Here is a 12,513-nt window from a genome sequence, read left to right as displayed (position 1 = left end):
AATGAGCTCGTTATTTCATTAAGGAAATTCTTACGGTGTTTCCGAGCTGACAAATTGCATATCCACAGTTTCCTGAGATGATGGGAAAATGGCCTCATATGACGAAGCTAAACCTAATATGAATTTATAAAGAAAAACAATGAAATCCCACTCACCTCTTGTCTTAGGGAAACACAAAGTCCTTAACTAAGTATGTTCTATAGTACCACCTCGCCGGACATGCTGTCGAAATACTTAGTCGCTGGTGGCGCTTTTAAGACCATTTTCAATCTTCCTTCACTACGTGCTGCATTCGGAAGGAGGTAAAATTAACCGCCTTTGGTATAGAAACAGTCGCCACCTTTCCGTTATTTTTTTGTAGAGAGTGCTGAGCGCGGCTTGGTTAACGAATTACGCAATTACAGGCTCCATTTTGTCTAGCCGAGTTCAAAACATTCGCACGGGATGCGCTTCGATGTTTCAATGTCATCGAGCGAGAGCAAATAATTTGTGTTTGGTAGTAGACCAATAAGGCACAATCGGTTCAGGCTAATTAGGTTTCCGGTGACTAGGTTAGGCTAGGATGGCTGCCTGCTTAGGTGGAGGCTGACTTAGGACCGTTTTCACCATCTATGTAATCTCCACAAAAACATCTTTACCGACGTTACCGACACAATGTTCTATGCATAGTCCGACCGAGTTTTCGTCTTATAGGATGATGGCACCACGTAACCCACTCAGTTCACAGGGTTTTTGTTTCAACACCCAGGGCTCCTGAATGGCTGTTATGTGTTGTTTTGTCTGCAGCACGGTTAGCCGTCTACTTATAAGAGAAGTAGCGGATCAATTATTAAAGAATTTGTCCCGAAAAACAGACTCAAGCGATTTTCGTACCTTGATCCGATGGTATCCACCGAGTCCTGGCCCATCTTCACAATCATAGTAGCACCTTCTCAGGTGCCAACCTTTTTGTGAGAGATTAGGCGCCAGTGCTTGGTGTCAACCCCCGAATTTTGGGCACGGAAGCTGGAGAGCACGTCCGGGAATTTCAGAGGGTTTTTACCGTCATCCTCCTACTACCCGGACGCACGAATGCCATTCGGGACACACACACCAAGTGGACTTTTGTCGATATTTATTGTATGCATGCCTTACTTTAGGTACTATATTCTCTCGCCTTACCCGCACGCTGCAAATATACACGTATATTTCCTAGTGAAAGGACGACCCAACTAATCTTGCCTATATTCGGCACCCTACAACATCGCAAACAAATATAGAAAAAAGGTTTATTTCTTAACAGCGGTCGTCCCTCGGCAGGCAATGGCAAACCTCCGAGTGTATTTGTGCCATGAAAAACAGCTTCTCATAAAATTACAATCGCCATTCAGAGTCGGTGTAAAACTGTAGGTCACTCCTCTTAGTGGGACAACATCAAGGCGCACGCCACAAATTGGAGGAGAAGCTCGGCCTAACACTAACATATGTGTAAGCGCCAATCTATTATTATTATTATTATTAAGGAGAAGCAATTGAGACGTCATTAGGGCAGTTGACTTTGTGATTGTATCTTCGCTTCTTGGTGGTTGCTCTGGAGTGGAGTGAAGAGGTGCAGACGAAGATGAAGACGAAGCTGAAGCCGAATACGAAAATCACTGCAACTTTAATCAAATGCATTTGTAAAAAAGTTATCATAGTGCGTAGTGAAGACGAACATGATAATATTTTGTATATTGTCAATGGCAGGAAATTCGCTTTCAGCTTCGTCTTCATATCCATCTTTAGCTTTGTGTTTACACTTTTTGCAAGGTAAGAGCAGGATTAGTCTGTAGTTTTCAGGTTTAAGTACCGAGATGATGTGCTAGTAAGACCATATAGTACTTTAACGACGGTAGTGATAGGACCTCAAAAACATTCAGAAAAAGGAGCTGCCCACGCCGTTTTTACCTGCTTTCAGTAGTCGAATCAAACTATGATTTTTACCTATCTCAGTTGATGACCTCAGTCTGCAAGCGTACAATTGCGGTTTTCGGTTGATTTATTACCAATTTGCTTTGCTAAGTTCTGTAGAAAGTCTTTGAAAGTTTTAGCCTTTCCGATGTGTAAGTGAACTTCGTCTGAGTTTGTAGTAAAGAACACGCGGATTCAGATCGACGAGTCCATTCACAAGGCTTATCTCTACAAAATAATATCTGGCGATGTCATTCAAAGCTCTTATTGCTTGTGACTTGTGAACCTTAGATCTATTGGAGTATTTAGTTGTGTTATCGCTGCATATTTTGAACAATCTCTTTCCGCGAAGCTAGGGAAGCTTTCACTCTCGAGAAGATTGTTGTCGGCGGTTCTAGGCCTAGAGGATATGGGTCTGTTAGATATTTAGACATGTTCCTCCTTCAAATTATCAGATTGATAGCATTCACCCTGCAAGTTTGGAGTTAGTGTCGTTTTTGAGCTTAAATTTGTGTGGTTTGTTGGGTATTTCTCGTACTACTCTTCCTTTTTCTCGCACATTATTTGCGCAAACAATGTCTTCATTATTTAATTACGATGACGCGGCGGTTACCGACATCAGCTACACAACCACAGCTGAACATTCGAACGACACTCAACATGGTTGCATTTATTAGGTTTTAAGCAGAAGAAAGAGCACACAGAAAAGACAGTAAAATGAAGGCAAGTTAAGCAAGACAAAAAAAAGAAAAGAGGAAAAAATGTATACGTTTGCGAATTTATAATTAAGCATTTTAATGGCTGATGCTTTCGTGTGCTCACCGCCAGCCAGGACATGCTGCGACATATGTATATAAGTGTGTGTGTGTGGTTTTTCGCTGACAGGACATCACATCGCGATTGCCAGCCATAAATTGCAAAATTGCCACCCTTAAGGAATTTTCGAGTGTCGGCTGCTGTTCGCAGGCGATGGCCAACTTCTCACTCACAATGCATTGTTCATGACTGTGTGTCCTTTAAAATTGACTGCCGGTGCTTACTAGTTGGCTAAATGCGTTCATATGTAAATATGTACATACGTACATACATATGAACGAGTACGTGTGAATGTAATAAATATTTTTGTATGGCTATGTGTTAGCCGAGTTATTATGGCGTCATTGAGTGCTCGCTATAATATGGCACTGATGTGCGTGTATATGTAAATCTAGACACCGGTTTGCGAGTTATTCGGGAAATGCTAATTTGATAAAGACGGTTGCTCATTTTCAATTTAAGAAATAACCGGACATGATATATATTATCTGCTTTATTTTATACCTATACTTACTGTCAGTCAGAAATCATAACCAAATTTAAAAAAAAACCTGCTAAAAATAGGTATAAATGGCGATAATTTAGAAATAAATAAGACAAATAGGGAGGCTCTTGTTTGAAGTCAGCTAATAAATTTTGGATTACAAGTAAAACAGAAAAAAAAAATGCCAAATGCACACTTTATGGGGTTCTTCGATCTTACAAGATTTGATCGGTAAAACGACAGTCCTTTGTCGGGAAAAACTCGAGCACAGACGACAAACTATCTAGAGGATGAGAATACACAATCCGCTCAGCCAGACCGACTACAGAAATGTAGTCTGTCATGGACAGACCATTCATCGTGTATCACTTAACATCTTCGTCAATTCTCACACTTTGAACTCCATCGTCAGAGAACAACGCCACCTATCGCAGACGAAGAGTTGGATTTGCTTCGTAAGGCTCGCGATACTTTGACACAACTCCTTTCTGGATATTGTAGCAGGTTAAACTGTTCAGTCCAAGACTCTACCACCTCCTCACATGCCTACTCACATCAGATGATCTAACAAGCCTCTCGGATCTGGCATCTTCCTGAGCTTGCCGTTAGATGAGAATGAATACAGGAAGTAGTCGATTAAGGGCCATTTACTCAAAGCCTGGTTGGCACTAATCTCCGGTTAAACATCGTCACCAACGTCTTCGACTCCAAGCATATACCAGTGTGTCGGTAACGTCGATAAGTATTTAGACAGAGTTTAGTAAGCTGCTACAACTGTTGTCAGTGAAAGTTTTTGTTTTGGTCTTCCTTTTATTTTTAACCGACTTCAAAACAGGAGGAGGTTATCAATTCATTGAAATATTTTTTTTATGAATGTTGCCGCATAACTTTGGACCACGTGAATCGACTTCTTTCTGTTATTCTTATGTGTATTTTGCTTAGTTCCAATCCTTGGATTATGAAGAAATTAATGGTATTCCTAATTTATTTTAGAGAATTGAGGCTGGTTGTGTTTTTTTTTTGTTTTTGATAAAATTTACTTGTTTTAAGTAATTTTCTACAATCGAAAATTTTCCAGCATTCGGATATCCATATGTGTTAAGTTAATAAAAAAATTAGCAGTTTCATTTTCCATAAAATACGAATTCAGAGTTCAAAAAACCGCATAAGAATATTCAGAAAGACCAGTTTAAACGAGTTTCGAAAAAGCGAGTTAAGCACCCTGATATATGTGCATATGTATGTATGTAACAAAAAAAAACGCCTTAATATATTAACCAAAACCTGTTATATATACAGTGACGAACAAAAGTATTGACACAGTGAATTTTTCGCAATATATGCAAAGTTTTTTATTCTAATTTGTTTTCGATAATTTTTAATAAAAATATAGTTCATTTTACAGCAAAAAACATAAAAATAAAGTTTCTAAACTTTGTGCAAAACTCAGGAAATTTCAATAAATTTGCACACTAATTTTCAACTTTCTATTCAGATCTTTTAGAAAAATTCTAAGTACGCAGTTTTATAGTCCATTCAATTTTAGTATAACAAAATGCAAGTTTAGAGTTGCTAGAAAATCGCGTTGATTTTTGGCAATTTTTTTGTGGAAGGTGTTGCTCATTTTCTCCATACAAGAAGTAACTGTCGAATATACATACATTGTATGGAACAACTTGCGTGAAAAAAAATACCAAAAATCAACGCGATTTTCTAGCAACTCTAAACTTGCACTTTGTTCTGCTAAATTTGAATGGGCTATAAAACTGCATAATTATAATTTTTCTAAAAAGATCTGAATAAAGAGTTGCTAATTAGCGTGCAAATTTAATGAATTTTCCTGATTTTTGCACAAAGTTTAGAGATTTTATTATTATGTTTTATGGTGGTTTTCGAATTTAAGTTGTCAAATTAAAGAGCTTAGTCTGTAGATGGGACATAACGTTTTATTTCTTAAAGTTAGAAGTTTTTATCATGACATATAACCGTGATTAAATTTTGGAATATTAGGTTATTGTTTCAAATGTTAAATTCAGTTTTGGCATTTTAGCGTCATGCGGATTGACTAGTAATATAAAAATACGGGCATCAGAGAAAGAAGTTTTACTTCAGTCGTATGTGGCAACCACACAACAGTTTTTTAAATCTCGAAATTTTTATTTTTTGTATTTTCCAAGAATTTTGTTTCTCGAAATATTTTTAGTTTTTCAATTACTCTATTTTAGTAGCCAGCTATGTCTATATTTATAACACTATTTTTGACCCACATTCAAAGCCACACTCCCCGCACTCAACCCAAATTTTTCCAGTATACCTCATTTCCTAATAGAAATATTTACGTCCATTAACAAATTTTCTAATTAACAAAATATTTTGTGCAAAAACACAAAATTTTTCATATACATATTTTCGTGGCAATTATTTCGAAGCAATAATATCGAAATGAAAAATGCAAACAAAAAAGTTTTAAAACGAATTTAAATTACAAAATTTGGTCATTGTATAGATTCTCGCATAGCTTACACGCCCAAATGTAGGCAACGCACTGCCCACAATTCGCCATATGTAAAGTGGTAAAATGGAAAATTGTACAACAACTCAAATGGAGAGAAACAAATACTTTTTCACGCGTGGGTGGAGTACAAAAATTCATTGGAACTACCTAAATAGTAAGTGAATGTGTGTGTATGTGCTCGGTGGCAACTATGAAAGCTCAAGAGCTTGCTTCTACATACGAGTACGTACATACATACAACCGCTTTCCGGAGGGATCGAGAGTGGAGAAAACCAAAATGGAAAACCAGCCAACACAAACGAACATAATTAACCAGACACACCACAAACAGCCACAAGTGCACATGCCATACACCCATACGCCCACACACACACACACACACATGCATCTTAAGGGCAAGCAGCAAATGTCAGTGTATGTATGTACACCAGGGTGGTTCAAAAAAATGCATGCGAAAAAGTAAAGTTGGAATTTTTATGTTCTCACCCCCTAGGAAATACCCTTATTTTTTATTTTGAAATCAAGGCGCCCAGTTTTATGTATTTTATAGGGGGGAAAAAGAACTTTTCGTAGAAATGGTATAGAATAGTTAAAAATCAATATTATTATACCAGAAAACTCTGTTTATCTTCAGGAGATTCCCAGTAATAATACCCAATTGTTTATTTAACCATTTTTTCATTGCAACTATAATTTATAGGTCCGCCAAAAACCCCGAAAAATGCAATGGGGCGACCAATAAAAAATCTTTAGTATTAAAAAACGGTTAAATAGAAAATTGGGTATTGTTATTGGAAATCTCCTGAAGAGAACCAGAGTTTTCCGATCAAAAAATATTGACTTTCAAGAATTCTATACCATTTCTACGAAAATATTTATTTTTCCCATATAAAAATACATGGAAAACTTTGAGCGACCTCTAAATATTTTTTTGATTTCAAAATAAAAAATAGGGGTATACTTTTTTCGATATAGAACAATCCTAGGGGTAAGAGCATTACAATTCCGACTTTACTGTTTTTGAACCACCCTAATGTACACCCGCCCATGTGTGGTGGTGGCACACATGTGGGGCGCCTCTGCGGTGCATTGCGGCTCGGTGCGGTGCGGTGTAGAGCGGTGTTTGCTTTATAAGCTTCGTACATAGACGGCATCGTTGATTGTGCTGATGTTGGCATGGAAAATTAACAATTTTTCAATTAAAATCAATACAAGCTGTACACCAGTGTGTATTCGTAAGCTTCCATAGCGTGCGCAACCTGTTTGGGTTAGGGGTTAAAAAGGTAAGGGGCTTGTTGGTGCCATACATTGTATGCTATGTACATATGTAAGTAGTTGCTAGTAAATTATCCTGTGTTTTTGTGTTGGGCGCTGTAAGTGGCGAAAAGCAACCCAAAGCCTATATATGTAGGTATATATACTGGGATATTTACATATTCGTGGGTATATATTTTGGCAAGCTAGGAAAGAGCGAAGAGCTTGCCTTTTGGTTCGATATGCATACGTATGTTTGTTCCATATTTACTTACACATATGTACATATGTATGTATGTATGTTTACAAACGCCTCTATTCATTTAAAGTTAGGTTATTATTTAATATTTTTTTTTGTGTATATTCGAGTATAAGTTGACGCAGTCAGCTAGTTTGCTTAAATTAACTTTTTAACGCCAACAAGATTACTACAAATTTAAGTAATAACGGTGCTTTCGTATGCCGGACGAAGCCTATTTTGCTGCCACTCACTCGAAGGCCGCCAAAAATGCTTCGGGTTGATCTCGACCAAGTGGGCTTCGACTGTACAGTCCATGGCTCAGTGAAGTTGTCCCTGATCAGTAACGCTTTTTCGTCTAATAAATTTATTAAGCCACAATCCACATCCAAGTAAGATTCGTCAACATTTCGTCCCATACAAGCGACGCCAGGGTGGGCAAGGAAGGGTTCGAAAAATGCAACCTTGACGATGAAACGGACTGAGGCTTATCGATTTCGTCGGGGTCCGAAACACAATAGTAATCAGTACTAGGTTCCAGTAGCGAAGTAGTGTCAATTGACCCTATTTCTGTTGATTTTGTTACCTGTCACCGGCTTGGCCATGTCTTATGAATGGAAAAAACGTTCTAGATCTGAAAGTATGTGTCGCGGATCGTGTTGCTGGTAACCAGTGATCGGACAAAAAAAAATCTGTATGGTAGAATCTGGAAAAAAAATGGGGTAGATTTCAAAAAAATATGGTAGATTCCAGTTTTTGGATAGTTTAATATATATTTATCTCTTTTTATGTTTCACGAAACAGAAAATATAATAAGTATTTATAGTGTCGCCACTGTTTGACAAGTTTTGATTATTTTGCTTTTGTTTGTTTAAGGTTAATAATTTTTTGTAAAAGCATAGCTCATTATCGAAAAAAATCCTATAAATACGACAATTTAAACTAGAATCTCTGGAAAAAAATTTTATTATAATAATGTGGAAGTTGCTAAAAAAATCGGCATGAGTTTTGGCACTTCTTTTTTTTTGTTGACAGTAATTCATTCCATATGAGGAAATTTTTCGAACATACTTTGAGAGATTTCTGCAAGCTTGCGGAGTGCTGCCAGCTTTTCTTTTTATCACATAATATTTAGTGTTGTACGATTTTTCACTCTTTAAATTAAAAAAATATATAAAATTATTTCGACTAAAAATAAAACTACTCAAAAACGGGAGTATTTATGGCGCAAATTTTAGACCTTGTATGGTAGACGTGGTAGACGATCAAAAAAGTTGTCTGGTCACGGCTGGTAACAAAGGAAGAGGAAGGCCGCTTCTGCGTTGGAGAGACCAGGCGGAGAAGGACTTGGCTTCACTTCGCACTTCCAATTCGTGCCAGTTGGCTCAGAAGAGAAACGACTGGCGTGCCAATAAAGGAATAGCAGAAAAAGAAGAAGGAGAAAAAGCTTCCCTTAGACGTTTTAAAACCATTTTGGAAAAGCTCTCCACTAAAGGCGGCCCCCAAACTTGGTCCCATAAAGGCTACCCAACAGCTGTTGAAGGTACTTGGGCTCTCGGGAGAAGTGTTTTTCAAAATAGCTTATGATAAATATTAAGACAAACTCTCTTATTTCTATTACCAAACTCATAGCCAATTCTTCCAATTTTCATCTCTGTACTACTATTCACGTCTACTAAACCAAACCCTATGTTCACACCAAAAGCACTACTACTACATATTTCACCATCCGCATGCATGACTAATACTACTAATTTCCTATATGTACATACATCTTAAAATACTTCATCATTTGTGGTTGTGTTAGAGCAAAAAATGAAAGCAACAACTGGCACTTTCGAATTCACATTGTCAATTCGAAAATCCCCAATTATCCCCTTAAAATCACCAACACTCACACTTTAAGTGCTGAACCGCAAAATCATGCCGAGTAGTGAAAACTAGTAGTACTAGAATTCAGTGCTACAAACGTAGATGTAGTTGAAAAATAAACTAACGCATACATCTGTGCATATAAATACATTTTCTAACTATCAAAACCATTGGAGATCCTAGTAGTAAAAGTTGTTGTTGTATAAGCTAGCATGGTGTTGAGAAACTAGTTAGCTGCTACAGTGGCAATGGAAAGGCATCAGAGATTGCACTTCTCCAAGTCCAATTAGTAGCATGACTACTAACACTTATGTAAGCAGAATAATAACAACAACTATACTAGTGCAAAAACAAAAAGCCATAAAAAAAGAAAAAAAACAACTAAATATTTTACAAGCGCTTCCTTGCTGCTTCACCCTTTCGCACGCTCAACCTCTTCCAATGCACTTTCCTCGTGCTCGGCATTTCCTCTCTTTTATCCGACACTAGATGCGCGCCAATTTGGCAATTTTGCAACTTTTACGCTACTCACAAGCAAATAAACTCATACTTTATGTAGGTACAGGCACTCCCCCTTCTGTAGCATCGAGCTGACTTACTGCCGTTTATATTGCATACATTTAGGCGCGTTTCCTAGCATTTCCCCCAATTTCCTGCCATTTATTGCTTTCGTAGCTAACTACTCAGTGTACTTTGCAACACTCTGCATATGTATGTAGCTTCTGGGCTCACTCAGCGCCTACTTGTGCTCCTCTTTTGCTGGCGCTCCACAACTTCACCATCGACGTGGGTAGTCTTTATCAAACTCGATTTTAGCATTTGGAAATGAAATTTGCATATTAATAGCTACTTTTGCCATTTACTACTGTAAAACCGCAATACTATTTCTATTACAGACGACGAAAGCGCACAGGGACCACAAAGCCATATGAGCATATGACGTAACGATGTATTTAAAGATCTAGTACAGTGATTGTACATACTTATATATATATCGTTATTTTGGTGGTGTAGAAGCGCAAATAGGTCAAATCCTGCTTTCGTTAGGAACAAGTATCTAATTGTAAAGCAATTAACCTCTTTATAGTGGAATACAAATATTTTGAAAAAATTCTTATATTTGTCCAATTTATTGACAGTTATATTTGAAAGTATGACAAATTTTAAAAACTAATTTCTTTTAAACCAGGATTGATTGCGGTAGGAAATTTGGCAGCCTTCAATTTGGCTAAACTTCATCATACAAAAACAACAACAATGTCTACCTACAGTATACACTCGATAATGTCAACTAATTAGAACCAAAATGGCTATTAATATTCATGAAACCAAATTTAATGGATTTATTCAAAAAAGAACGGTAAAAATACTTTTATCAAAAAAAAAAAAATAGTTTTTATTATAAACTACAGTTCAAATAAAACTCATCTTAAATTCAAAGGAATGAAACGCATTATGATCTTCAGGCAATCTAAGGTGTCTGCATTTTCTTTTAATCGCAAATAAAGTGTTCATACATGTTCATATTATGCGGTGTTTACTTATATTTTATTTTTTGACAATAATTTTTTTGTGTTCTTCACGCTACTATGAAAAGGCAATTATGCAAAAATATGCGACAATCGATTACTTTGAATAGTCTTTAGAAAGATTCTTTAGTCATTACTTTTCGAGAAATTAATTTTTTAGTGCCGCGATGTGTGAACGCCCTCTTCAAAACCATTTTTGTAACAAAGTTTTTTTAAACATCTTTCGTTTGACATCCATATATTAATATTCCATTAAATCGCCTTTCAACATATTTCGTTTGATATCCTTTCGTTTCATCCAATGAAATGAATAAATGCAATTAGACTTTTGAACAGGTGGCAACCTCTTTTAAAAATATTTTCGAAACAAAGTTTTCCGAAACATATTTTGTATGACTTCACATCATTTTGTAATCTTACATTTAACTTATTGATTAAGTTTAAATTGATTTTGAAACACGCGGTAACCCTATTTAAAAATATTTTCGAAAAAGCTTTCTTTTACCTGATTCGATTGGCAGCTTATGAAAAAATTTCCTCTGATTTTAAACAGGCGGCAACCCTTTTTAAAATATCAAAAAAAAAATAATAATTTTCTTAAGCCTCATTCGTTTTCACCCATATTATAATACATCATTTAAATTACTAATAAAATTTAATTTAAATGCCTATTTAGGTGGGAATTCTGTTAAAATATTTTTTTGTTAAGAAAGCTTTTTTAGATCTCCTTCGTTTGGCAAGAATATTGTGAAAATTCATTGAACTTATAATTTTACATATAATTAAACTTTTTAGGCAGGTGGCAGCCCTCTTCAAGAAATATGCTATTTGCTAATCCAGGCCGTATGTTACATATTTTTTTGTCAAAACTACTCCGATAGTAGAATTTCACTTTTCAATTAAAATTATTGTAAATTTTAAAGCTGTTGGCAACACTCGTCTAAAATATTTTCTCTCTGGCTTGATACCCATATTAAAATATTTCATGTAACTTTTACTTAAACTGATTGTAACTTTTTAAACAGGTGTCCAATCCTCTTACAAAATATTTTCGAAATAAATTTGTGATATTTTGTTTAACTTATTAATTAATTAACTTGAAATTTGTAACAGGTGGCAATCCTCTTACGAAGCATTTTTGAAATAAATCGTTCTTATACCGCTTGCGTTTGACACTCAATTATTACTGAAATTTTTATTCAAACTTATCAATTAATAGATTTCAACTTTTGAAAAAAGATGGCAACTCTCTTTTATATTTAACTTTTACATTTATAATATTACGAGTACTTAGTATCTTCTTCGTGCCGTTGAAATCAAATTTCAAAAAGTGAAGCAGATCCCCTTGCGCCGCTCTTTTCCCAAGATTTTGCTGTGAATACCTTGTTTTTTATTTTATTTTTTATTTGCAGTTTTCATTTCAATGGGAATTTAGAAAGCGTGCCCCTTTCGAGACTGCTACTAAGCCCAGCAGAGTATTTATGTATTATTTTCGTATTTATAATAAGCTCTGAACTTTTTGATCTTATTCTATATGCAGCCACAACCACCTGATCGATCTGCTGTGTGAGATCATTTTCTCTCAGCTGCTCTTTCAACCTTCTATGTATTCACCCTTCTCTTAGCTAAGTACGTAAAATTGAATATTACAGCAGCTTGTTATTTACACATTAGCTTAAACGCTTAATCTTTGCGCTTAACACTGCACCACAATTTCCTGCTTTCCAAGAAATAATTAACACTTTAAAAGTACATACATAAATAACTACATAAAATGTAACGCAGTGCCGCAGTGCTGGTGCCACATTCTCCCCCCTCTAACAAGCTACCCAAAATCGAAGAAAATGAGCTGCTGTGAGCCCACAAATTATGCTAT

General features: G+C 36.0%; 1 protein-coding gene and 1 long non-coding RNA gene across 2 annotated transcripts in view; one reads left to right on the top strand and one right to left on the bottom strand.

Annotated features, from left to right (window-relative positions):
• The window catches only part of LOC118748827 (homeobox protein ARX-like), a gene marked incomplete at its 3' end in the record, with an annotated part of 242,045 nt that overhangs the window by 90,357 nt on the left and 139,175 nt on the right, over positions 1 to 12,513 (top strand).
• Positions 1 to 12,513, bottom strand: part of LOC118748830 — a 130,357-nt gene that overhangs the window by 350 nt on the left and 117,494 nt on the right. The gene's annotated exons all lie outside the window — the stretch shown is intronic.

This window comes from Rhagoletis pomonella, unplaced genomic scaffold (genome assembly GCF_013731165.1).
Source record: "Rhagoletis pomonella isolate Grant_MI unplaced genomic scaffold, Rhpom_1.0 Rhpom_scaffold_00013, whole genome shotgun sequence".
NCBI lineage: Eukaryota > Metazoa > Arthropoda > Insecta > Diptera > Tephritidae > Rhagoletis > Rhagoletis pomonella.
This window is presented reverse-complemented; position numbering and strand designations above follow the sequence as displayed.